At 50.6% G+C, this 26324-nt stretch overlaps 1 protein-coding gene across 6 annotated transcripts in view; it reads left to right on the plus strand.

Annotated features, from left to right (window-relative positions):
• The window catches only part of EPB41L1 (erythrocyte membrane protein band 4.1 like 1), a 176317-nt gene that overhangs the window by 42672 nt on the left and 107321 nt on the right, over positions 1 to 26324 (plus strand). For 3 of the 6 annotated variants that reach the window (XM_070801594.1, XM_070801595.1, XM_070801596.1), the window contains one exon: positions 16095 to 16145. The exons of the other annotated variants lie outside the window; for them this stretch is intronic. The gene's annotated coding sequence lies outside the window, so the exon portion shown is untranslated. The remainder of the gene's footprint in view (positions 1 to 16094; positions 16146 to 26324) is intronic. 6 annotated transcript variants of the gene reach the window in all.

The raw sequence follows: 26324 nt of genomic DNA on the forward strand, positions 1-26324 counted from the left end.
CCAAGTGTAAGAATTCACACTTCACTTGTAGGTCTTCTTCCCTAGAACCTGACCTCCCCCTCTGCTGCTCAGCTTGCCAGGATAAAGTACACAGGATTTGAAGTATAAAGTGAGCTGGCAGTGCGAAAAGAAGGAGGGTGGCTGGGTAATAGGATTGGGCCAACAGCAGATTTCTGCAATTTTAAAAATGTTTCCCCACCAAGTCAGCAGAAGTTGGGGGTAAGCTGATCCTGCTGTTGTCTTTCCTGAATCTCTTTCCCAGGGCAGGAAAGGCTGGTCTGCAGCTCAGGAGCCCTGGAATTTGGTGCTGGGGTCTCCTTTTGACTTTGGTCAAACCTTTCATGTACTTACCTATTCACTCAACACATTTTTTTGAGCTTCTTTTATGTAAGAGTCTAAACCCCCTAAGCCTCAGTTTCCCTAGGTGAGCAGCTACTAGGCTGGATTCTGGACTTTGAGGCCCCTTCCCTTTCTCAGAGTGCTAGAGTTTGTCTCACTGTTACTCACATTTAGGAATCTACCTTTCCAGCCCCTAAATGGGGGCCTCCCAAGTGGCGCTAGGGATAAAGAATCTACCTGCCAATGCAGGAGACACAGGTTCGATCCCTGGGTAGGGAAGATCCCCTGGAGGAGGAAATGGCAACCCACTGCAGTATTCTTGCCTGGAGAATCCCATGGAGAGAGGAGCCTGGTGGGCTATTGTCCATGGGGTTGCAGACAGTCGGACACGACTGAACGCAACACATCCTCCAAATATCCTGGCCATGGGTCTCACTCACCGCTCCCCCTTGCCCTCATATATTCCAGTCTAGAGCAGTGGTTCTCAGAGTATGGTCACCCTACTAGAAGCAGCAGCAGGGTGACCTAGGATCTTGTTAGACATTCTTGGGGCTCCCACCAGATATACAGAATCAATAACTCTTGGGGTGGTGCCCAACAGTCCATGTTTTAACAAACACAGGTAATTCTGATGCACACTAGAGCTCAAGAGAGGTGCAGACAGGAAGCTAGAACCTCCTAGAGGAGGAAACCCCTGGAAAGCATCTCCTGCCCCCTTCCTGAAACAGCTGACAGCCATAACCTGGTTAGTAGAGGTGCTGGCTTCAAGTCTCAGGTCTTCCTTGCGATCTTGGACAAATTGCTCCTTCACGAAATAATACAATGACTCATTGACAGTGTCTGCTCTGGGCCAGATTCTGAGTAAGGGGTTTTCCCTGTTCTGCTTCATTTCTCCACTTCTTATGCAGATCTACAGGACCCGCAAGACTGAGTCCCTGCCCACCTCCCTAGAAACCATCACTCTGGCCTTCCTTCAGTTCATCCAGGCACCAGGAGCTCATATGTCTTTGGGATTTTGCACTTGCTGTTCCCTCCATCTACCATACCCTTCCTCTGCTTCTTGTCTTGCTTAACTCCCACTCTTGAGATTTCAGCTCAAAAATCACTTTCTCAGGGGAGCCTTCACCCAGCAACTCCCTAAGACAAGTCAGTTTTTCCTGTTTTACATTCTTCCTGTATTTCGTAGCGCTTGTGAGAATTTGTAATTATACTTGAACTTGTTAGCTGGTTGTCTGTCTCCCCTCGCTGGATTGTGACGCCATCTGGGCAGGAACCTGCTTCTCAGTCCTCCTAGTGTCCCACACAGTGTTTGGCTTATGATTCGTGTTTGATAAATTTGTTGAATGGATGACTTTATCAAATGGAAGATGGTACTAAATGATACTTAGGGCTTCCCAGGTGGCTCAGTGGTAAAGAATCTGCCTGCCAGTGTAGGAGACACAGGAGACGTGGGCTCGATCCCTGGGTTGAGAAGATCCCCTGGAGGAGGGCATGCAAACCCACTCTGGTATTCTTGCCTGGAGAATCCCAAGGACAGAGGAGCCTGGTGGGCAACAGTCCATGGGGTCGCAAAGAGTAGGACACAACTGAGCAACTGAACATGCAGTGCTCATATTAAGTGGTACCTGAAGTGTCCTCTCAAGCCCTGATCTTTTAATATCTGAGCAGGCCTCAGACGTTTTTTTTTGAAGTAGATTTATATATCTGTCTTATTTTTCACTGCTATGTCACCATAGATTTGAGACCCTACTGGGTGCCCAGGTCCGTGCTGGGCTCTGCTCTAGGGGAGGCGGGAAAAAGCTCTTCAGAAGACACAGTTTTCTGTGTCCTCCTGGGTTAAGTTCCTTCAAGAATGACAAGAAGAATGCTGAATAAGAGATCTAAAGATCTAGGTCCATGTCTTATTACACGACTGTGAGCAAGTCACTTCTCCTTTCTTGTTTGCTTCCTCTTCTGTGAAATGAGGGTATCAGGATGGTGGTATGCCTGGCATTGGCTACTAGCAGTGGCCCTAGAGTATGTAGCACTGCCATTGCCACACACTAGTCGAGTAGACTTGGGCAAGTGGCTTCATCTCTTCATTTCCTCACCTGTAAAATAGGATCAATAATAGTACTGGGTTCTGAGAATGAATGAAGTAATATACATTCTTTTATTAAAAAATCAATTAACTTATGAATTTGTATTGGGACTTATTTGCAGTATGCAGGATCATTGTTGCGTTCTATGGGATCTTTCATTATGGTGCACAAACTCTGTAGTTATGGCCTGAGGGCTTCAGAGCGAGTAGGCTTCAATAGTGGCAGAGTGCAGGCTTAGTTGCTCTGCGATGGTATATGGGATCTTAGTTTCCCGACTAGGGATCGAACCTGCATCCCCTGCTTTTGGAAGGCAGATTCTTAACCACTGGATCACCAGGGAAGTCCCAACAGTTCAATATTCTTGAATGCCTTTGTACTGGGCCCTAGGCCTACAGAGACAGAAATGAATGCAGCATGCTCCCAGGCTGGGTATGTGGGGCAATGTGCAATGCGATGGTACAATGTACAGGGTGTCAGGGTATGGCTGTTTGTGGAGGAAAAGGCAGTGTTTGGGCTAGATTTTATTTTCCAGGTAGCTGGAGCAGCTCATGCAAAGGCATCGTGACTTGTTAAGGGAAATACAAAGAGTTCCATGTGGTTGGAGCAGAAGGTGGTGAGTGGTGGGGACAGGTGCAGTGAGTGGCTGGAGATAAAGAGGAAGTTTGAGGCCAGATCTGGCCGGGGCTGAAGAGCTTGAGTCCTACAGGTGCTGGTGGAGTTAGGGAAGAAGACTAAGCTAGCCAGGAAGGATCAGATTTGCATTTCAAAACCACAGCTCTCCAGGTGGTGGGGGAGGTTGGCTTGGGTGGAGGGGGAGGATTGTTCACCTGGGGCTCACAGGGTGCTTATTTGCATGATGGAAGGGCCTGGTGGGGTGGATAGAGACCTGGAACACAGAATAAGCCTGGTGGATGGAGACTTCCGGTCAGCCTGAACCGGAGTGGTGAGGGAGAGATGAAAATGACTTCTCCCAGGACCTCAGGCCTCCATTCACCTCCAAGACTGCCTAGCGAGTGGCAATCTGAAAACTGGAATTTAAGAATTCCAGGTCTGCTGCTCCATGGACTCACCATGTATTAATTTCCTAGAGCTGCTTCATGAAATACCACAATCTGGGTGGCTTAAAAAAGCAGAAATGTTTTCTCTTGCAGTGTAGAACTAGAAGTCAGAAAGCAAGGTGTCGGCAATGTTGGTTTCATCTGAAAGCTCTGAGCAGGGGGTCTGTTCAGTGCCCCCTCCTAACTTCTGGTGGTGGCCAGCAATCCGTGGAGCTCCCTGGCTTGCAGCTGCACCTGCCTCTGTGGTCACGTGGCTTTCTCCCCTTCCTCCCGGTGTGTCTCTGTGTCATCTCCTCTTCTAAGGACATCAGTCATGTTGGGCTTAGTGCCAGCATGACCTCATTTTATTTTAACTAATTGCATCTGCAAAGACTCTGTTTCCAAACAAGGCCACCTTCTGAGCTTCTTTGAAGACATGAATTTGAGGGTGGACACTATTCAACCCAGTACATACAGGAAGATGGAAAAGAGTGCAGGCCTTGGGGTCCCCCAAGCCCAGGTCCCAATCCAGGCTTTGCCATGGAACAGCCATGACGCTTTTTCTCAGCCTCAGTGTCATCTTCTCTGAAATGGGAACAGTAGCACCTGGAGTGCTGGGTTGTGGTGGTGAGACGTGGTCAAGGTAACAAATGTGGGGACTTCCCTGGTGGTCCAATGGCTAAGACTCTGAGTTCCCAATGCAGGGAGCCTGGGTTCGATCCCTGGTCAGGGCACTAAGATCCCACAGGCTGCAACTGTCCACATGCCGAAACTAAAGATCCTGTGTGCTGCAACAAGGGCACGGCGCTGTCAAATAAATACATTAACTAAAATATACTGAAAAAATAAAACCAAGGACAACAGACGTGAGTAAGCCTGGTGAGGTGGCACACAGCAGGCACCCAGGAATTATTACTTCCTCTTTGGCTCCCCTTTCTCTGCACTTAGTAGCCTGGACAAGTCACCTAAATCTTGCGTCACTTTCCTCATCTGCCAAATATAAATAGTCATCATCCAGGTCTATCTACCTCACCCGATTGTGAATCCCAGAGGATAATGAGAAAGCTCTTTGTAAATTGCTTTTGAGTTCATGGCTGTGATTTTTAATTATAATCATCATCTCTATGATAACCCTTGGCCACTGCCACATCCACAGCACTCTCAGCAGAGCCCAGCCCGGCCCACTCTTCTTCTGAGGCAAGTCCTCGTTGCCCCTTTGTGCTCCGAGGCGTCCTACCAGCAGGAGAGCTGCTGTCAGAGTCAGGAGAACCTTCGAGATGCTGGTCCTCCATTGCCCTCATTAGCCAGAGGAGGGAAGCAGACTCTGAGGGAAGTGACACCCCTGAAGGTCACACAGCTGGTCAGGGGCAATTGGAACACCCTGTTTGTGATTCCTGTTTAGAGTCTGAATGGTCCTTTTTGCCTGGCTGCAACTTTAGCCCCAGAAGCAGGACCTTGGCGCAGGTGGCGGCCTAAAGAGAGGATGACACGAGGCCCAGATCTGGGGAGCCAGCGGGGAGAGTCCTGCTCAGTTAGGATCGGATTCCCCAGCAAGGGGGTCCCTGAGTCCTGAGTGGACGAGCACTGCCTCCACAAGCTCAATGGGCAGGTCATTTTGCTCTCAGCCTGACTCTGGCCATCTCTTCCTGCTCTGGGGGTGGAGGCCGCCCGCCATGGGCAGGCAGCAGCCTCGTGGGGAGCCAGAACGTGGAGGTAACCCAAGGCTTCAATGTCCCTACTGACAGCCAGGGCGGTGCTTCTCAGCAGGCTGTGTACCCCTCAGCCTTGCCTTGGCCGGCCTGGGGAAGGCTCTGGAAAGGAGTTTTGCCTGTTTTGGCAGTTTCCCCAAAGTCATCTTCCTTCCCCCAAGCTGGGAAGCCAGGCCCCTCCTCAGTCTTGACTATCCTTTCCCTTCCTCCTCCCTCTTCTCAATTCCTTCTCATTCCCTTCTCCTGCCTTCTTCCCTCCCCCTCTCTCTCTACCCATCATCTCTCCAGATTAAAGGTCTGAAGATAAAGACCCAGTTCTGGTGGCTGGTTTGGGGGTTGCTTGAGGCCACCTAAGAATTAGAAAGCTTAGAGTCTTCCTCATTAGAGGCTGGGCTGGTGACTGATAAACAAGCGCTTACGTTTATTGGCTCACCAGGTGCCAGGCCCCGTGCTAAGCGCTTTATGCGCCTTATGTCTTTTAATCCTCGCAGCTACCCAGTGAGGCAGGGATTACGATCCCATTTTATTAAAGGAGGCTAATAACTTGCCCAAGTCCTACCCAGTCCTCAGCCAGCAAGTGGCACAGCCGGGATTTCAGTCCAGAGCTATCCAAAGCCCACGGGTGCTCTTGAACCTTTCCCATACTGCCCTGATGGAGCCTTGGAGGATACTTAGGTGTCCGCAGAGGGATGCACACTTGCTCAAATCTGGAGAACGGAGGCTGTGGATTCCACCGCAGGCTTCCTCTCAAGCTTGTGCTGTTACCCCATCAGAGACCAGCTTTCCTATAGGTGCTCGGCCCCTGGTTCTAGGCAGCTGCCCACCTGCAGGAGAAATGCTGCGTCAGGGGCAGGTGACAGGGTAGGACTGAAGGCATTTGGCTTTTTATTTATATATTTATTAACTATTGAAAAAAAAATCCAGACTTCATTTGATTTATTTAAAAAAATTTTAGACTGCACCCTGAGGCATGTGGGACCTACATTCCCCAATCAGGGATCAAACCCACACCCACACCCCCTGCACTGGAAGGTGGAGTCTTAACCACTGGATCGCCAGAGAAGTCCCAGCTTTTTCTTAAGATGTTTTGTCATTGGTTTTCTTAGTTTTTCATGGATTTCCCAGAGTGTCCTGGTTAAATAAGCTTATCATCTTTCAAAGCTTGGAAGGGTGTTTGGGGGCTTGGAGGTCCTCTATCAGCCTCAGTGATGGAGGGGAGGGAGGCAGAGGCTGAAGCCAGGAAAGCACACTTGTTCTCAAAAGGAAAAGGAAGGGAGCCAGACCTGGCCAAGGGCCAGAGAGAGTCTGGAGAGAGGAAAAGAGCCTTTCGGCTGAGATTGATAGAAACCTTCCTCTCAGCCCAAGTTCAGCTCAGGAGTCCAGACGGCCTCCCAGGCAGGGCTGCCGATCTCAGAAGGTCACTTCAGAATCTGGCCAGCTTCAGTCTACTTGCTGGGCCTCCACCCACCCCCACCATGACCTTGACCTTGACCATGGTCAGCTTGAGCAGGTGGCTCAACCAGAGGGGACTTTGATTAATGAGCAGTGGCTTTAAAACTTCTAGCCATGGAGCCCTCTCTACATTCAATAAGTGAGACAGCTAAAAACCACTGTGACTCAGCACCCTGTGCTGGGGCCCTGGAATCAGCCCATTTTAATCAGTTCCAGTTGAGGTGACTGGGACACGGAGGGTTCTCAGATTGTCCTCGGAGAACACTGGTCTCAGATGTTTGTGAACTTCTGAAATAGCATGCACAATTCTCAGAGTGTTCTTTGTTCTCCAGAAAGGACCCCTAGGCACCATGTGAGTCTTTGAGTCATGACCCATAAAAGTTTGGAACTGCCGAGACAAGGATTGTTGCATTGAGTGGGAGCCTAAGGACTGGAGAAAGGTCACTAGGAGGTCATGGCAGAGGGAGGTGTTGAAGCCAGATTTCTCCCTGCTCTCAGCACATGGCTGGTTTTGCTCTGAAGATGCTGGGGGACTGGGAACCCGGGTCTTCCCCTATCGGGGCCTCAGTTTTCCCAGCTGTAAAGTGAGTTCTGGACAGGATAAGCCCCAGGTCCCATGCAGCTTTGATCTGTGCTTCTAGAAGCCAGGTCTTCTGCTGTCCAGTTCACATTCTTTGCCCCTTTCCTTGCTGCCTCCCCAGCACTCCCCAAGGTCCCACTTCTGGTGGGACCACCTCCTCCCTTTAGCATCTCCCTTCTTCAGAGCTTCTACGCAGAGCCCGGATTCTAGCCCCTTGAGCCCGTCTTCTCAGACCATGTGTCCAGGCCCCCAGCCCTTTCTTCCCGTCCATGCCCACTCATCAGATTCAACCAGGTGCCTGTGAGTCTGGGGGCACTCATGGTGACCTCTCTTCAGGGCCAGACGCCTGGGCCCAGTGCCAAGAGGAGGAGCTGGTAGAAGGGGTCTGCTGTGGCTCCTGGGACACACCCAGTGCTTGCCTGTGTCTTTGCCCCACCATCCTGGGTTCGTCTCTGCCAGGAATGCCACCCACCTCCTTCCCCAGTCACTGTTGAAATCCTGCCTGCCTTGTCCAGGCTCAGCTCCGATGCCAGCTTCTGTCCCCCAAAGCCTTGTGAGCCCTCTCACCCCCACCCCCTCAGTGATGCCTGTCTTTCCCCCCTCTGCAGTCCCATAGTACCTTATCTGTTCCCCTCTGGGGACAAGTTCTGCTTGCTCTTTGATTTATCCTGGCACGTGGCTTGTCTCTCGTGCTAGATTGTGAGCACCAGATCGCTCGTGCAACCTTCTGTGCAGCCAGCACCTAGCACAGAGCTTTGCACAGAGCAGGTGCTTAATAGAAGGTTATGCAGTTTTATGTACCGAATCTGCCTCTGCCGCTGGGGAAGGACTGGTTTCTCTGGAGCCCCCACGACCTTTGCACTGTCGAGTCACAACTTCTCACTTACCCCCTCTTTTATGTGTGGATTGGAGGGAGGCCAAGTAGGGCAGTGGATAAGAACTGAAATTCCAGTCTTGACTCTGCCATTTCCTGGCCACGTGGTCTCGGACAAATCATTTCACCTCTCTGAACCTCAGTTTCCTCAGCTTAAAACAAAGGAGTAGGAATGACAATGGGGCTTGAGAGACTTAACTGAAATGATGTGTTAAATGCTGAGATCCGAGCATTGTAGAGAATAAATGGTCAGTAAACAATTTAAAAAATATATTTATTTGGCTCCACTGGGTCTTAGTTGTGGCATGTGGGATTTTTGGTTTTGGCGTTCGAACGTTTCGTTTCGACATGTGGGATCTAGTTCCTGATCAAGAATCGAACCTGGGCCCCCTGCTTTGGGAGCATGGTGTCTTAGCCACTGGACCACCTGGGAAGTCCCTTAATAAGAGATTATAATTCATTAATTTTCAGCTAATGATTATTACCCTTGCTGTTTCAGCAGGCACCCACTGTGTTCGCACCATGCTAAGGAGCAAGGGTGAGGGACAGAGAAAAGTCATTGCAGGGGGTCCTTGGTCTGCAGGGTCTGAAGGTCATGTAGCAGGGCTGGTAAGACTGTCTTCCGGGAAGCAGTGTCTGAGAGAGACACGGCTGAGAGAGTTGAGGAGTGAGCGTTCAGTGTAGACTCCGTGCTGTAGGCAACATTAGAGCTGAAAGGGGATGAAGCAGGAGGGGACAGGGGGAGTCAGGGAGACAGCTATTCCCTGGGGAGATCAAGGAGACGAGCATCAGGCCAAAGATGGGAGAGTGGGCCGTGTGCTCGGAGAGTTGTGAGAAGGAAGCAGGAAAGGGTGGAGTGGAAGCAGAAGTGACTCTAGAATCTCCACTTCTCTGGTGACCCAGTGGTTAAGAATCTGCCTTGCAATGCATGGGATGCAGGTTCAATCCCTGGTCGGGGAACTAAAATCCCACATGCCATAGAGCAACTAAGCCTCCATGTGCCACAACTAGAGAGTCTGTGCACCGCAGTGATGCAAGAAGGAGTCCAGGTGCTGAAGCTAGGACCTGACACAGCCAAGTAAATAAACAATTTTTTTTTGTTTTTTAAAATAAAAATTGTTTTTTAAAAAAGGGCCTTAGGGTCAATGCCGCAGATGAAAGGTAAGCTTCAAACTTTGTCTTACCAAGAAGAAACCGGAGGAGTGATCACTCATGATGCTGCTACTGAGAACGACAGAGAGAAGACTGGAAAGATGGGGCAGGAAAAGAAAGTTGGGACTTTGTGGAGGAGGTAGTAGGGCCCAGTGAGCATGGAGGCCCTTTGTCCCACTGCCCAGGCTTGAGCTGAGAATAGTCAGGGGTGATCTGGTGCTCCGGGGCTTTGCAGTCATGACTCAGAGTCTATCTCGTAACATCAAGGCTGTTTACCTGGCCAGGATCTGAATGCTGGTTTGTCTGAAGTTAAAACTCAGATTGATCCCAGAAATGTCAGAAACTCTGAATATCAGGGGAAGTAATCTCTTAGTCCACCTTCTCACTTCCTCGTTACACAGACTGGAAGCAGCGGTCCAGAAGGGGGAGCCCCTACCCAAGAACGCCCAGGGAACTGGCCACACCGAGTTCCACACCAGCCTGGGGTGGGCTACAGTCCTTTGTAGGCCTGGGTTAGGGGATGGGGGGAAGAGGGTGAGGAGGGGGCCCAAGGAGGGGTGTAAAAATGACAAGCGAACGCCAGATGAGAGCAGTCCCTTGCTAGGGTGTGAGTATGATCCCAGGTGGGTGGGATGTGAGTGGGCTGGAACCGTCATCATCCCGGGCTTTCCTTCTTCCCGGAAAGAAAAAAAGGCCACATAGGTGGGATCCAGGGGAATATTGGGATGTGGGGGAGTTCAGGGGGTGGCCTGAGAAGAAGAAGCTGTTGCCAGGCAGCGAGAGACATGACTGTGTTACAGCGGCATGGAGCACACCAGCAGCTTGGGCCTGGCTCCATATAGCCCTGTACATGACACCGTAGTGTTATCTGTCACCCCTTGTTGATGGGGAAGAATGCGCTACAAAGGTCACAGCTCAGAAGGGCAGCGCCAGGGCTGGGGGACTTCAGAGCCATTTCCTGGCATGTTCTGGGTGATTGCCCTCCCAGTCCTCAGCCCAGCTTGGTCTTAGCAAGGACCCAGGACAAGTCAACTTTTGCCTTCCTCCACGTGGGGCTTCCTGGGTGGCTCAATTGGTAAAGAACCTGTCTGCCAAAGCAGTAGATGCAAGAGATGAGAGTTCCATCCTGGGTGGGGAAGATCCCCTGGAAGAGGAAAGGGCAACCTATTCCAGTATTCTTGCTTGGAAAATCCCATGGACAGAGTAGCCTGGCAGGCTACAGTCCATAGGGTCGCAGAGAGTCAGACATGACTGAGTGCGTGTGTGCGTGCACACACACACACACACACACTTCTCCTCTATCACCCCACCCGCTTATTTGTTAATTAAAAATATTTATTAGGGACTTCCCTGGTGGTCCAGTGGTTAAGAATCTACCTTCCCAGGCAAGGGACGTGGGTTCAATCCCTGGTCGGGGAACAAAGATCCCGCATGCCAGGTGGGTGGGGGGGGGTGGGTAACTAAGCTGGCCTACCACAACCAGAGAGCCCACCTGCCACAAAGAAAGATCCCATGTGCCGCAACTAAGACCCAACATAGCCAAATAAATAATTTTTTTTTAATTTATTGAGCACCTACTATGTGCCAGGCACTGCCCCTGACCTTATGGAACTTACGCCACCCCCCTCTAGTTACCCCACACTGGTAGGGTGGGACGGAGGAGGTGGGTGGCTTAACTAACCACCTCTTTCTCCCTTTCACTCCAACCCCTTCCTCTCTATCCCCTTCCAAGTCCCCCTATCCCAGATGGGACTTTCTGCTGGAACTGCCTCCTGCTGAAGTGGAAACCAGAGTTAATTGTTAAACCTAATAACTGGTGACAGTTTCGCCCGGTTAGGCTGAAGGGAGGGGACTGAATGCTAGCCGTGCTCCCCAGGAGATGGGTGGAACCACCCAGGTTCTTCTGGCCTATCCCTGCCACCCTTTCCCTCCTCTGGAATCTGCCTCCTGGGCCTGCTCCTCCCTCCTCCTGGGGGTGGGGGTGGACTGCCTCTTGGACCCTTTCCCTGGACTCCAGCTGAGGTGACCCTGGGAGGTGAGTACAGGCTCTGGCCCTAGTCCAGGGGCCTCTGGGTGAGTGTTCTTGGGCAAGATGTTAGGGAGGGCATGGCAGCTAGCCTTGGGGGACCCAACCCAGAGGACAAGCCGCCAGTGGACGTTGCTGGCTTTGCCTCCTGCCTGGTAAGGGTGGGAGGGCGGGTGGGAACGGTGCCCTAGTGGCCTAAGCCCCACATACAGGACCACCACCTAGTGCAGACCACGCTACTTCCTTTCCTTTAACACTTAACCCCTGTTAGGGGACACTCTCTGGGCTTCCTTAGTGGCTCAGTGGTAAAGAACTCCCCTGCCAATGCAGGAGACTCGGGTTCGATCCCTGAGTTGGGAAGATCCCCTGGAGCAGGAAATGGCAACCCACTCCACTGTTGTTGCCTGGAAAATCCCATGAACAGAGGAGCTGGTCTGCAGTCCATGGGGCTGTAAGGAGTTCAGACATGACTGAGCAACTGAGTGCATATTCTGCCACTAGACTTGCGGAGTGGGGTGATTTAGTGGTAAAGGCTTATTTATTCCTCTAGAAGCCTGTGCCTGAGACCAGGTCCCTGCCAGGCTTTAGGGACAGAGCTTAGGCTTCCAAGTCAGACAGTCTGTGGGTCAAAGCTGAGTGACTTTGGGCTGGTCACCCATCTCTCTGAGCCTCCATGCCACCCTCCGAGCATGGGCACGCTGATCCCTTTGTCACCCGCACCGTGAGTATAAAGGCACCTGAGAGATACTAACATCAGGCTCTATAGGGGGTTGGATGAGTAAATCCGGATTTTACTTTAGGAGGCTCAGCTCTGGCTTAGGGGCATGGAGGCCCCCAGCCCCACCCTCTAGGACTTGACTGTTAGAACTTTTTTGTCCCGTACAGTAGCCACATGTGGCTACGGAGCACTTGAAATGTGCTTTTTTTTTTTTTTTTTTGGGTGGTGGTGGGGGAGCTGCATCGCATGACCTGTGGGATCTTAGTTCTTTAACTAGGAATTGAACCAGGGCCCCAAGCAGTGGAAACTCAGAGTTCTAACCACTGGACTGCCAGGGGATTCCCTCAAAAATACTTTGGATATTGTTAAATAAATATACCATTAAAATTAATTTCACCCATTCCTTTGTACTCTTTTAACTGTGGCTACTAGAAAATTTTACGTTACATATTTGGCTTGCATTATATTTTGATTGGATAAAAACTGTTCTAGCCTGAGAGTTGAGTTGGACATGTTGGAATAATAATACAAAACTGCAAAGATTAATTACTTGGGGAGGTTCGGGGTGAGAGTAAAGGCCAGATATCCCCTTACTCACTGCCCCCCTATGTCTGGGTCCACACCCCATGGTGGAATGTTACTCTGAATAACCCCACAGCCTCAAGGATAAGATCAGGACTTCTAGTGTTAAATGAAGAGCCTGTGTCTGGGTGGCCATGCTACTCACTTGCTCTGAGTGTGACCTTGGGCAGGTCACTCCACTTGGTTGAACCTTAGTCTATCATCTGTAAAGCTAGACTAAGGGTGAGATTTACCTCGTTGATGGAGGGGATTACCTGAGATAGAATCCAGGTGCAGCTCTTGTGCCAGCACAGTGCCTGGCACATATGCACAGTCGAGTCTTAGCTGGGACAGTGGCTCCTTCTACTGCTAGTCAGGGCTGTTGCTACCGCTGTTGCATCCATGAGCTTGGATTCGGTTTTTCCTTTGGTCCAGATGGGCCGGGGCCAGAGAGAAAGGAGAAGTTAAAAAAGCTTGAGGGTGGGACTTGGGGTGGGCACTGCGGGGATGCTTTGTTCAGTACCTCTGGGGATTGCTAGACTTTGGGGAAGCTCCTTGGTTCTTTGGGTTCCATAGGTGATCAGGCTAAAGATATGAGCCCATTTTACAGATGAGAAAGGTGAGGGAAAGTGATCAGGCTGTATAGCCAGAGGCTGAATGTAAGGTTTCCCATACCTGTTGTGGAAATATGGGAGCCACTGTTAAGAGGCCCCCTTTGGGGGTTTGTGAGAGCAGAGCCTGAGCTAGAGTCTGGCATTCATGAGGAATGGTTATGACTAGTCTTCCATAGCTGGAAGGGATCTTGACACCATTCAGTATACTGTCTCCTTCTTGAGCTAAAGAAACAGAGACCTGAGTGTGTGTATGTGTGTGTGTGTGTGACCTCTCCAGGATCAGTCAACAAGTTGGTGGCCAAGCTGGAACTGTGTCTGTTTGTTTAGATCCGGCCCTCGGCTCAGCCCTGGCGGGATGGATGGCCCTGCTTGTCAGCCCCTCCTCTCCTGCCCAGTCCCTGGTGAGGGCTGCTGAGAAAGAGGCTTTTGTTTCATCAGCTCCTTCTGGTTTCCTCTCAAGGTAGCTTCATCACCACCCTCACTCCATCTGCCTGGTTTGCATTTGTCCCTGTTCCAGGTTTAAAGGGCCCTGAAATCTGAAGCTTCTACTTTCTTCTACCATCATGTCTACTTTCTGGATAACTGTAGGGGAGGTCACGGGGTTTTCATCAAGAAGGCCTGGGTTCAAATCCCTCTTCTACCATGAGTTCCCTCTATGGCTTTGGTCAAGTCATTGTAATGTTTAGTCACAACATCTTCATCTAAAAAGTAAGTGTTAGTCACTCAGTCGTGTCCAACTCTCTGCGATCCCATGGACTGTAGCCCCCCAGGCTCCTCTGTCCATGAAATTCTCCAGGCAAGAATACTGGAGTGGGTAGCCATTTACTTCTCTAGGGGATCTTCCCCACCCAGGGATTGAACCTGGGTCTCCCACATTGCAGGCAGATTCTTTACCGTCTGAGCCACAGGGAGGAACCCAAATGGTGAATGAGTGTATAACCTGGCGGGTAAGAACCTGAACTCTGGGTCTCACTCCAGCATGGATCCTCTAATGCTCTTCAGTGAGTCTTTTCACCTTCTGGGGTCCCAGGGTCCACATCTGGAAATGGCAGATGCTGTCTCCTGGGTTGTTGTGATAAGGAACTTTGCTGAGTTCTTCACAGGCAGTGTCTCATTGAATCCTCCCTTTAGCCCTGGAAGTGGACGCTCTTACTCCTGTTTTCCAAATGAGGAAACTGAGGCTCAGAGAAGTGACTTTCCCCCAGCCACTTTGCTGGAGAGTGGTAAAGCCAGAATTCAAACCAGGTCTGCATGGCTGCAGAAGGTGAAAGTGTTAGTCGCTCAGTCATGTCCAACTCTTTGTGACCCCATGGACTGTAGCCTGCCAGGCTCCTCTGTCCATGGGATTCTCCAGGCAAGAATACTGGAATGGGTTGCCATACCCTTCTCCAGGGGATCTTCCTGACCCAGGGATCAACCCAGCTGCAGAGTCCCAGCTTAAACCACTGCACTGCACTGCCTCCCAGGTCCCTTGGTAGCTGATCCCCCAGGTTGAAACTGGATTTCGGGAAACAGTAGATGGGGAAACAGGTTGTAAGCTACTGGGTGACAGATGTTATAGCTGCAAGGCCCGTGACCTGAGGCCTCTTGGGTGGGGGAGCAGGAACAAGGCACCTGCTCCTGCTGTTTCAGCCTCAGCCCAGGTGATCTTCCCATTTGCTTGATTCTTATTTTCTATGTGAAGCAGAAACACCTCATCCAACCTGGAGGTTACTGTTCTGAGTATGTGAATCCAGGGGACCTGAGGTTTCTCCTCCAGTGATTCTGCCCATCGTGTACTAGGCCAGGCCTGCAGTTGGGGCTGAAAGATGATTAAAAATGGGCTTCAATAACCTGTGGGTGGGGACTTCCCTGGTGGTCCAGTGGTTAAGAATCCACCTTACAATGCAGGGGATGTGGGTTTGATCCCTGCTCTAAGCCCGTGCATCACAACAAAAGATCCCATGTGATGCAATGAAGATTCTACATGCCACAACTAAGACCCAATGCAGCCAAATAAGTAAATATTAAAAAAAAAAAAAAAACCCAAACTGAATGAATTAGCTCGGAACAGAATATTAATGCTATGAAGACCTTAGGGACCCCTGAGTCCAACCATGTTTATTTTACAGATGGGGAAACTGAGGTAAGGATAGGCCAGGTTGAAAGAACAGTGGCTATGTTTTGTCCTGGGTGGAGACCAGGGGACTGCTGTGAAAGGGGCACCTGAGGAGTAGGCAGACCTTTCTCTTCCTTATCCCCCAGATCTGGTCCACCAATGATTTCTGGGAATGCATGTGTGAGTGTGTGCTCAGTCGCTTCAGTCTTATCCGGCTCTTTGCGACCCTATGGACTGTAGCCCACCAGGCTCCTCTGTGCATGGGATTCTCCAGGCAAGAATACTGGAGTGGGTTGCCATTTCCTTCTCCAGGGGATCTTCCCAACCCCGGGATTGAGCCCGAGTCTCTTAGGTCTCCTGCATTGGCAGGCCGGTTCTTTACCACTGGCACCACCTGGGAAGGTCATTTCTGGGGATACCACTGCTCAAAGAGCTCTGGAATCCAGCCACCAGGTTCCAGGTCTGCTGTCCCCACCCCAGCCTGGGTCCTTATCATGTGCCCCCAGACAACCACAGCAGCCTCCAACTCACATGCCTAAAGCTACTCTGGCCTGTTTTCAGTCCATTCTCAACCCTGCAGGTCAATGGTTTCCCGTTGCTTTTAGACTCTCGAGACCGAATTCTTTACCTTACTCTCCGAGGCCCTTCCTGGCCTGGCCCCTGCAGGCCGCTCCAGTTTCATATTTGTTACTTTCCCTTTGGCTCCGCAGAGTCACACGGGCCTTTCTGTGTAACAGGTTCAGCAACTTCCTGAAGGTTCCTCAGAGAGTCAAATGCCAGCCTCTCAGTTTCCAACTCCATGCTGGGTCCACAAACTCAGTTCAGAGGCACTAACGCTGTCTGCTCCTTCCAGGTGTCTGACTGCCGTCCTTCCACCCGGGGAGCTGGTGTGGTCGGAGCCGGGGTGAGTGTTCCAGAGGCCCAGCCTCCTCTGCTCAGGTTGGACAAATTGACCTTTCAGCCCTCAGGCTCTTTTAATGTATTTTACTGCTGGGGAGGTGGGAGAGTTTGTCTAGGCTACAGATTCCTGGTGGGCTTGAAAAACGGGGGCAGTGTTGAGAGTTCTCTCTGATTTGGGCTTATTTTGAGGAAGGGACTGAAATGGGTACTCGTTAAGTGCCTCTGTGTTAGTCAGCGTGCTTTGCCCCAATCGCTTATCCATCCACCATGCCTGGGGGTGAGTAACCTTGAACCTAGAAGCCAGATCCGCTGACCTGAGGCCCTGGTTTTCTTTTACTAACCGCTTGGAGTTTGTAGACTAGATTCAGAAGGGAGTGTTTTCATTCTGGTTCTGCCACTGATTCCTACATGACCTTGGGCAGCTACCTCCCTCTCGGGGTCATATCTACATTGTCAGGGTAGGGCAGAGGTGGAGTCAGGGTGAAAGAGTTGCTTTGAAATCTTCCTGCAGTGAAATCTCCTTTTCAAGTGAACCCCAAAGAATCTCACTGTACAAAACAGTACAGGAGTTGCAGCCATGGTCAAAGTTGGGGTGAGCCTGGGGGACTCTAACTGGCTAATTCCTCAGCTTCTGGAAGCCCTCCAACAATGCCGTGGAACTGTCCTGAGCTCTGTGCAAGATACTTCACAAACCACTGGCCTGGGGCGTGTCAAAGCCGCTTTCCACCTCCTGGTGACCCTGGCAGGTTGAGGGCGTGGAGAGGGAACTGAGCCAAGAAGTTATACTGGTCAGGGAGATCGCGAAGTAATAGGCAGATGTCATTGTGGGGTTATTAGTAAGGCACAACTGTCAGGGTTCTAGAATCCGCTGTTTTCTTTTTGTGTTTTCTGGCCTCGCACATGCAGCATGCAGGATGATAGTTCCCCAGCTGGGGATCTAACCCACGCCTCCTGCAGTGGAAGCGCAGAGTTCTAACCGCTGGACCACCAGGGACACCCCACTCTGGTTTTCATTTTTGATTAGACATAAAGCGCCTCTCTCTACCCTAGGGGAACTCCTGTGTGTGTGTGTGTGTGTGTGTGTGTAGGCAGCAGCGGCTGTGGGTGTTGAGGTGGGGCTGGGCAGACCAGGGCAGATAGAATAAATGCCAAGCAGAGCTGGGAGCATGTTGCTCCCAGGGGTGGCAGGGATTCAGGTGGCTTTAGCTCCAGTTGAAAGGAATGATTTGGCTCTTTCCGGCCAGTGCACGGGCCCCATGGAGGTCTCTGGGCAGGAAGCACTGGGAACAAGGAATCCTCTGTCTGCAGTCGCAGCACAGCTTGGACAGAGGAGGTGGATTACGAGTTCCTGGGAGGCGGCCTTCTGGGCTTTGCCTGACATTTGGGCAAATGGGTGGGGAGAAGGGGAACTGAGTGTATGTGTGTATGGTGGAGAAGAAGGTCGAGTTTGGGTCATAACATTTATTCCACAAGTTCCTTGAGCTTCTGGAAGCCTTCTAAGGAGCCAGGTTCAGAGGCAGGCGATCCTGGAGGGGTCAGAGCTGAGAAAGGTGAGACTCTAGAACCAGATGGGGCTAGTGGTAAAGAACGTGCCTACAAGTGCAGGAGACGCCAGAGTCTCGGGTTCGATCCCTGGGTGAGGAAGATCCCCTGAAGGAGGAAATGGCAACCCACTCCAGTATTCTTGCCTGAAGAATCCCATGGACAGAGGAGCCTGGCGGGCTACATTCCATAGGGTCGCAGAGTTGGACATGAATGAAGTGACTTAGCACGCATGCACTAGAAGATATTAGCCGCCATCAGTTTACCAGAGGACACAGGAAGTGTGAGAGATGATAGATTTTCGTGGGCAGCCTGGTGCAGTGGAATTCATTCCGCCTGCGAGTCCGGAGCCCTGCATTCAAGTCTTTGCTCTGACACTGACTTGCTCCGTGACCTTGGTCTCATCACTTTCCCATTCTGGGCCTCGGTTTTCTTTTTTGGAGAATGGAGATAGACACATCAGCCTTGGTTACCTCTTAATGCTCTTTTGAGCATCCATTAGAATCAGGTATTTCACATCTTTGGAGGCAGCAGAATCCCGATACATACGCATTTGAAACAGAACCACTGTGGTTGAATTTGCAGCAGTTACCTAGAATCTTGCTGCGCTCCTACTGCCCTTTGTTCCATGGCTGTTTTGGTTTTGCTTTTGGCTGTGCTGGGTCTTCACTGTAGCATGCCAGCTTTCTCCACTTGTGGTGCTCAGGCTTAGTTACCCTGCAGCCTGTGGGATCTTAGTTCCCTGACCAGGGATTGAACCCACGTCCTCTTCATTGGAAGGCAGACTCTTAACCACTGGACCGCCAGGAAAGTCTCCCCATGGGTGTTCTTGGAGGTGCCTCTGCAGGCTCCTAGGGCTCTGGGAGGCAGTGTCTGAAGACCACGGGATCAGGATGATTCTTGAGAACATGCTTTGCAGACTGTCCTTTGTAGCGCAGATAACAGAGATTGTGCTGGGACACACAGGAGCAGCCTTAATACTGCTGCGGCCCTGCCCTGCCCACGGCCAGCTCAGACTGTATCTTGGTTAGGGCCTATAAAATTGGACCTGGCTTTTTCAGAAACAAGTGACAAAAGCTCTATTCAAAGTGACTTAAACCAGAAAAGGACTTGAATGGATCCTGGGCAGTTCATGGAATTGTAGGATGAGAAACCAGGTAGATGTTCCATCTGTCTCCATCACAGCTTGTCTCTCCTTTCTGTCCTTCTGAGGAACTGGCTGACCACTGCCCTAGCTTAGCAACCCAAACAGAAAGTTGTTGTTCCATCACTAAGTCGTGTCTGACTCTTTGGGACCCCATGGACTGCAGCACACCAGGACTCCCTGTCCTGCACTATCTGCTGGAGTTTGCTCAAACTCGTGTCTATTTGATGCCATCCTACCATCTCACCCTCTGTTGCCCCTTCTCCTCCTGCCCTGAATGTTTCCCAGCTTCAGTGAAAGTGAAAGCTGCTCGGTTGTGTCTGACTCTTTGCAACCCCATGAACTATACAGTGCTTGGAATTCTCTAGGCCAGAATACTGGAGTGGGTAGCCTTTCCCTTCTTCAGGGGATCTTCCAGCCCAGGGATTGAACCCAGGTCTCCCTCATTGCAGGTGGATTCTTTACCAGCTGAGCTACAAGGGAAGCCCTCCCAGCCTCAGGGTCTTTTCCAATGAGAAGGTTCTTCACATCAGGTGGCCAAAGTATTGAAGCTTCAGCTTCAGCATTAGTCCTTCCAATGAATATTCAGGGTTGATTTCCTTTAGGATTGACTGGTTGGATCTCCTTGCAGTCTAAGAGTCTCACAAGAGTCTTCTCCAGGACCACAATTCGAAAGCATCAATTCTTTAGTGCTCAGCCTTCTTTATGGTCCAACTCTCACATCTGTACATGATTACTAGGAAAACTATAACTTTGACTATGTGGACCTTTGTCATCCTTTGTCATCAAAGTGATGTCTCTGTTTTTTAATACACTGTCTAGGTTTGTCATAGCTTTTCTTCCAAAGAGCAAGCGTCATTTAATTTCAAGGCTGCAGTCACCATCTGCAGTGATTTTGGAGCCCAAGAAAAAAAAAAATCTGTCACTGTTTCCAATTTTTCCCCATCTATTTGCCATGGAGTTATGGGACCAGATGCCATGATCTTAGTTTTTTGAATGATGGTAGTTTTTCTACGAGGATCTATATATCAACCCAAGGGAAGGATTCTGATTGGTTCAGTCATTGTTGCTAGGGGATTAGGGCCATTCCCTGTAGTGACCAGGCCTGGGTTAAGTGCCTCCTTGTGTAGCAAATAGAGGAGCAGAGCTCTCATTAGAAGAAGGAGTGGAAGGCTACTGGGCAGACAGAGCCATGAGAACATAAAGCATGTTTGTGGAATCTTGGGTTATAGGAAAATGAGCAGCTTATAGGCCTGCAAGGAACCATAACCCCTCCTCTTCAGTGACAGGAATACAGATATCAACAATGAAAACAATAGGTAATGTTTACTGAGTTACTCTCCTTATGATGAGCATGTTCTATTCCCTTTCTTTTCTTTTTAGTATTTATTTATTTGCTGCACTGAGTCTTAGTTAAGAAATTGAGATCTTCAATTTTCACTGTGGCGTGAGGGGTGTTTAGTTGTGACATGTGAACTTTTAGTTGCGATGTGTGGGATCTAGTTCCCTGACCAAGGATTAAATCTGGGCCCCCTGCATTGGGAGTGGGGAGTCTTAGCCACTGGACTGCCAGGGAAGTCCCTCTATTGCTTTTCATGTGTAATTCCATTTAATCCTCCAGATGCTCCTTTGGGTAGGTACAATTTCTCTCCCCATTTTATAGGTGGGAAAACCAAGGCACAGCTAGTGAAGGTCATATACTGAGTAAGAGGAGGAGCTCGGGTTCAAGTTCAAGGAGTCTGGCTTCAGAGCCCACCCTCTGATCACTATGTCCACTGCCTCTGATCAGAAGTTCAAGTGGATTCTATGTCTACTTGCGTGCTGCCCCATGACACAGCTTGTGACCTGCAGAGGCAGCCAAGCCCAGGTTACTCTCTACTGTGCCACTGGGAAAGGCTTCCTCAGGGTGCATGCAGATCCACCTGTACAGAAATCCATTTGGTATACGGTTCTGTGGGCTTCCCTGGTGGCTCAGTCCGTAAAGAAGCTGTCCACAGTTCAGGAGACCCAGATTCAATCTTCCTGGGTTGGGAAGATCTCCTGGAGGAGGAAATGGCAACCCACCCCAGTATTCTTGCCTGGGAAATTCCATGGACAAAGGATCCTGGCAGGCTACAGTTCATGGGGTCACAAAGAGTCAGACACGGCTGAGTGACTAAGCACACATACGATTTTGTGGTAGGCCTTTCAGGAGATACAAAGAAAAATCATTCATGAACCTACCTGAAAGGTCACCGTAGCAAATAAGTCACGTTCCTGAGCTCTCACACTGTGCCAGGCTCTGTCCTGAGCCCTGAATGGTCATTGTCTCATTTAATTGCAACAACAACTCTATGGAATAGGTGTGATTATTCTCACCATTTTCCAGAGGAAACTGAGCCTCAGAGAGAAGTGACTGTCCCTTGATCAGGTGGCTAACAAGTGGCAAAGGTGACATTTGAATTCATGTCTGTGAGCTCTGTGCCCCACAGAGGGGAAGTCAATGTGTGCAGGTGTGGCCGAGACACAGCCAAGCGTGCAGATCACTGTCAGAGAGGGATGGGAAACTGACACCCAGGGGAAAGCGGCAGCCTGGGGCCCTGGGGCCCAGCAGCCAGAATGTGCTTCCTGGAGGAGAAGGCATGGGCTCTAGGCTTTGGAAGGGGCTGGACTGGGGCAGTGGATTCAGGGAGGGCTCTCCGGGAGAGGGAGCTGCTTGGGAAAAGGCGTTGGAAGGGAGAAGCTGGAGTGGTTCAGTCTGGCCAGAACTAAAGAGCTGGGTACGGCAGGGAAGCTAGCCATCTTTCAGGCTTCACAGAAGCCCCGCCCCCCAGTCCGTGTTATTCTCTTCAGAGACGTGAAGAGGTTTGATCATCTCCAGTTGCACCTGGGTGCCCAGGTCTCTTACCTTTTCTCCCAGGCGCCATGTAGAGGGTGGAAAAGACCATGTGGGCACCAACAGGTGTCAGCCCTTCATTCCTGGGGGCAAATGATGGGAAGAGTGCTCCCCTGCTGTCCTTTGCTCAGAGGAGAGGCTTCCCTCCAGGCAGAACGAGCTCAAGGAACCAGGACTATTTCTGGAAAGAGCCTTGTGAGCAGCAGGACTCTCCATCCCCTCCCCAGGCTGAAGCATGGACCTCTATCCCATGGAGAGGCCCCTTTCCTTCCCCCTGCCCCTTCCACACACCGCGGATCTCATCCACCTTGTCAGCAGATGGACTACACCCTCAGAGCCTGGGCTCTGTCCTGAAAGTGCCTTCAGATTTTTTCTTCAAATAACTCAGGTGGAAAATTAGAGGAAGATGATGTTGGTACCGGGAGTCTCCCAGGTTTCAAAGGATGGGAGAATGACAGGCACGTTTATTGAACTGGACTCACGGTGTATCAGAGGCTTTATCACCCCCATTTACAGAGGAAGAAAGTGACACAGCTAGAGTTGTCACATGAAAGGTGACATCATTGGTTTTTGCAGGAGGGATGGAGGTGGGGGAGACTCAACAGGAGGACACCCCTCCCCTGCCCGACCACCAACAGCCTCCTCCCTGCTCTCGTCCAGAGACTCCTATTATCTCGATGGCTCAGAAATGCTGATTCTGGCTCCCCTGTCTGCCCCTCAGTTTCTTCCCAATGTGAATACAGACTCTTTTCCTGGCTTGCTGTTTGCCTGAGAGCTAGAGGGGCTGTCTCGGGGAGGGGGGGCCAGGCTTCACAAATGTCATCCAGACAGGACACAGATGTTCAGCATTCCTTCTGTGGCCCCTCTTGTCTCTGGGATCCCTGGATTTCTCCAACCCTTCTTGGAGGGATTCCAGCATTTCGCTAGGGGCAACAGAGGTGGAGAAGGGCAGGGGAATTCTTTCATGGGGCGGGACTAGGACTTTTCTATTCATCATCTCATCAGATTTCCCCCATAATCCTGAAAGGGAAGGCACAGAGGCTATATTTATCCCCATTCTGTGGATGGGTTCACTGAGGCTCAGAGAAGGTAAGTGACTTCTCCAAGGTCAGACAGCTAGTGAGTGGCAGAGCAGAGGTGGAAGACAGAAACCAGTGTCTTGGATCCTGACCTTTCTTCCTGCTGCCCAGTGCTGATGGTTCTAAGCACTGCCTCTGGGACTCCCTTTTTGGCCCAAAACGTGCGAGTCATGTCCCCAGTTCACACATTCCCAAGCTTCCTAAGGCCCCAGAAAAAAAACCTTCCTCACCAGTTCTAAATCTGAGCATTCCCTAGCTCGGCCCCAGACTGCTGTTCTTGCCAGTCTCCGCTGACATAAAAGGTTGGCCTTTTTCTTCTGACAAGGTGGAAGAGATTAGCCATTTGTTAGGAGGGATCCCTCTGTAAGGTGTTGGAGGCTCATGTGTCAGCCTGCACATGGGGAAACTGAGGCCAGGGACCTAAACGATCGCTGCATTCAGAGCAGCTAGCGAGACAAGGCTAGGAAGAGACTTGGCTTGGGCCGGCCTCACGTGGCGGGCCCCTTTCCCAGACAGTCCATAATTTGTTGCACTAAGTGGAACACAGTGTCCGCTGAGTGTTTACATTTTGCTCCACTTCTGCCACAGAGAAATTCTTCCTAGGGGCACCCTGGCCTTTCCCAGAAAAGTGGCGTCTGGGCCAAACCAGGGAGGAGCCCCGTGTTCCTAGGAGCGCTGGGGACTACAGCTCGGGGCTTGCTAAGAATAACCAGGATTCTGGAATTAGTGATGATGGTGGCACAACCCTGTGAATACAGCGTGGGCACCCTCTTTACCTCCAGACCTCCCTGGATTGGGGGCGGCAGGGCATGGGGACTGGCCTCCAGGGCTTTATGTGGTCCTGGGGCAGCTGTGTTGGCCTCTAGAACTCTTTACTGGCCAAGGGAGTTTCCTCGTTTGCTAAACTGGGAACTAAGGCTAGGGAAGTGGTGGCAGTGGCTGGCCCTGGATGCAAAGGTGGGATTGGGCGGGGTGTAGCGGTGGGGCAGCATTAGAAAACTAGAAGAGTAGACACTGCTTTCTTTTCTTTTTCTTTGTTTTTTGGCTGTGCTGGTTCTCATCGAGGGGCGTGGGCTTTCTCTAGTTGAGGCACGTGAGGGCTTCTTTAGTTGCAGCACACGGCTTAGTGGCCCTGTGGCCTGCTGCTGCTGCTACTGCTGCTAAATCGCTTCAGTCGTGTCCGACTCTGTGCGACCCCACAGACGGCAGCCCACCAGGCTCCCCCGTCCCTGGGATTCTCCAGGCAAGAACACTGGAGTGGGTTGCCATTTCCTCCTCCAATGCATGAAAGTGAAAAGTGAAAGTGAAGTCGCTCAGTCATGTCCGACTCTTCGTGACCCCATGGACTGCAGCCAACCAGGCTCCTCCGCCCATGGGATTTTCCAGGCAAGAGTGCTGGAGTGCGGTGCCATTGCCTTCTCTGGCCCTGTGACCTATGGGATCTTTGTTCTCTGACCAGAGATTGAACCTAAGTCCCTTGTGTTGGAAGGTGGATTCTTAACCACTGGATCACCAAGGAAACCCCACACTGCTTTTTTCATATGTGTGTCTTACATATGCACAGGTCTTGGGAAAGGTTTGAATGAATGACCTGGGCATGTCTTTTTCCCTCTCCGGGCTTCAGTTTCCCCTACTGGATCCACTCTCCTGAGTCCTTTATATTCCTACTGTTCTATGATTAGTGGCCTAAAACACATGGTTGACAAGCTTTCCTAGAGATCAGTTGCCTCATTTGTCAAACAGGGAGGACAGAATCCGCCAATCCTACCCATGTCAGGGGTTCCTGATGCAAGGGTCAGAGAAGTGATATCACTTTGTGCCACAACAGGCTTTGGTAAAGGGGAGTAGCTTTAACAAGGCAACAGGCTCCCACCAGGCAGTAGAATGAGCTGGAACTCCAGACTACAATAGACTTGGGTGTAGACCCCTGCTCCACCACCTACTGTGTGGATTTCAATGAGATACTTCATTGCTGTGTGCCTAAGCTTTGCCATCTGTGAAATGCACCCAATAATAGTTCTCACTTCAGAGGTTATGGAGCTGAAATGGGAGAAAGCAGGCAATGAGCAGAGGACTGTGCCTGAGATACAAGTGTCTGAGTCAAGTGTCTCATAACTGATGTGTTTTGTGTCGGTTGCTCAGTCGTGTGTGACTCTTTTGCGACTCCATGGATTGTAGCCCACTAGGCTCCTCTGTCCATGGGATTCTCCAGATAAGAATATTGGAGTGGGTTGCCATTTTCAACTGATAGGTGTTAATTATTGTTGGTGGCAATAATGATGATGGTCACTGACATTTAGAGGAATTCTCAATGACAAACCTAGACAATACGTTAAAAAGCAAAGACATCACATTGCCAACAGAGTTCCATATAGTCAAGGCTGTGGTCTTTCTAGTAGTCACGTACTAATGTAAGAGCTGGACCATAAAGAAGGCTGAGTGCCAAAGAATTGATGCTTTTGAACTGTAGTGCTGGATAAGACTCTTGAGAGTCCCTTGGACAGTCAGGGGATCAGACCTGTCAATCTTAAAGGAAATCAACACTGAATACTCATTGGAAGTACTGATGCTAAAGCTGAAGCTCTAATACTTTGGCCACCTGATACGAACAGCCAACTCATTGGGAAAGACCCTGATGCTGGGAAAGATTGAAGGCAGAAGGAGAAGAGAACAGAGTATGAGATGGTTGGATGGCACCACTGATTCAATGGACATGAACTTTGGCAAATTCTGGGGGATAATGAAGGACAGGGAAGCCTGGTGTGCTGCAGTCCGTGGGGTTGCAAAGAGTCTGACACGACTTGGCAACTGAACAACAAAGTTCTCTGGGGGCCAGTGAGGCTGGTGATGGCAATATTATTGTTATGAATAATCTCTTTTATCTCTTTGGCACTTTACAGTTTACAAGGCATGTTCACATCCATCACTGTATATGACTTTCAGAGCATTTACTAAGAGAGGGCAGGGAGGCATCACCATCTCTATTTTACAAATGCGGTTGTGAGTCTTAGGAGAAGTGGCTTGCCCCTGATTTCAGCTCAGGTCCTCACACTTTAGGAGCTCAACTCCTGGTCAGAGGTGCTGTGAGGATCAGCCTCTGGGTCTGGCAGCTGCTGCTGCTGCTAAGTCGCTCCAGTCATGTCCGACTCTGCGACCCCATGGACTGCAGCCTACCAGGCTCCTCCGTCCCTGGGATTCTCCAGGGAAGAACACTGGAGTGGGTTGCCATTTCCTTCTCCAATGCATGAAAGTGAAAAGTGAAAGTGAAGTTGCTCAGTCGTGTCCGACTCTTAGCGACCCCATGGACTGCAGCCTACCAGGCTCCTCCGTCCATGGGATTTTCCAGGCAAGAGTACTGGAGTGGGGTGCCATTGCCTTCTCCGGGGTCTGGCAGCACCAACTGGCAAATTGGAGACAACTGTTACCAACACTGATTTTCAGCCTGTAAGTTTTGGAGAGCAAGGGAGCAAGTGACCGAATAAACGACAGAGTGGCTGGCTTGGTGGCCTTGCCAAGTCACAGGAACATGCACACAAGTCTTCA

The sequence above is a fragment of the Bos indicus genome, chromosome 13 (assembly GCF_029378745.1).
Source record: "Bos indicus isolate NIAB-ARS_2022 breed Sahiwal x Tharparkar chromosome 13, NIAB-ARS_B.indTharparkar_mat_pri_1.0, whole genome shotgun sequence".
Lineage (NCBI taxonomy): Eukaryota > Metazoa > Chordata > Mammalia > Artiodactyla > Bovidae > Bos > Bos indicus.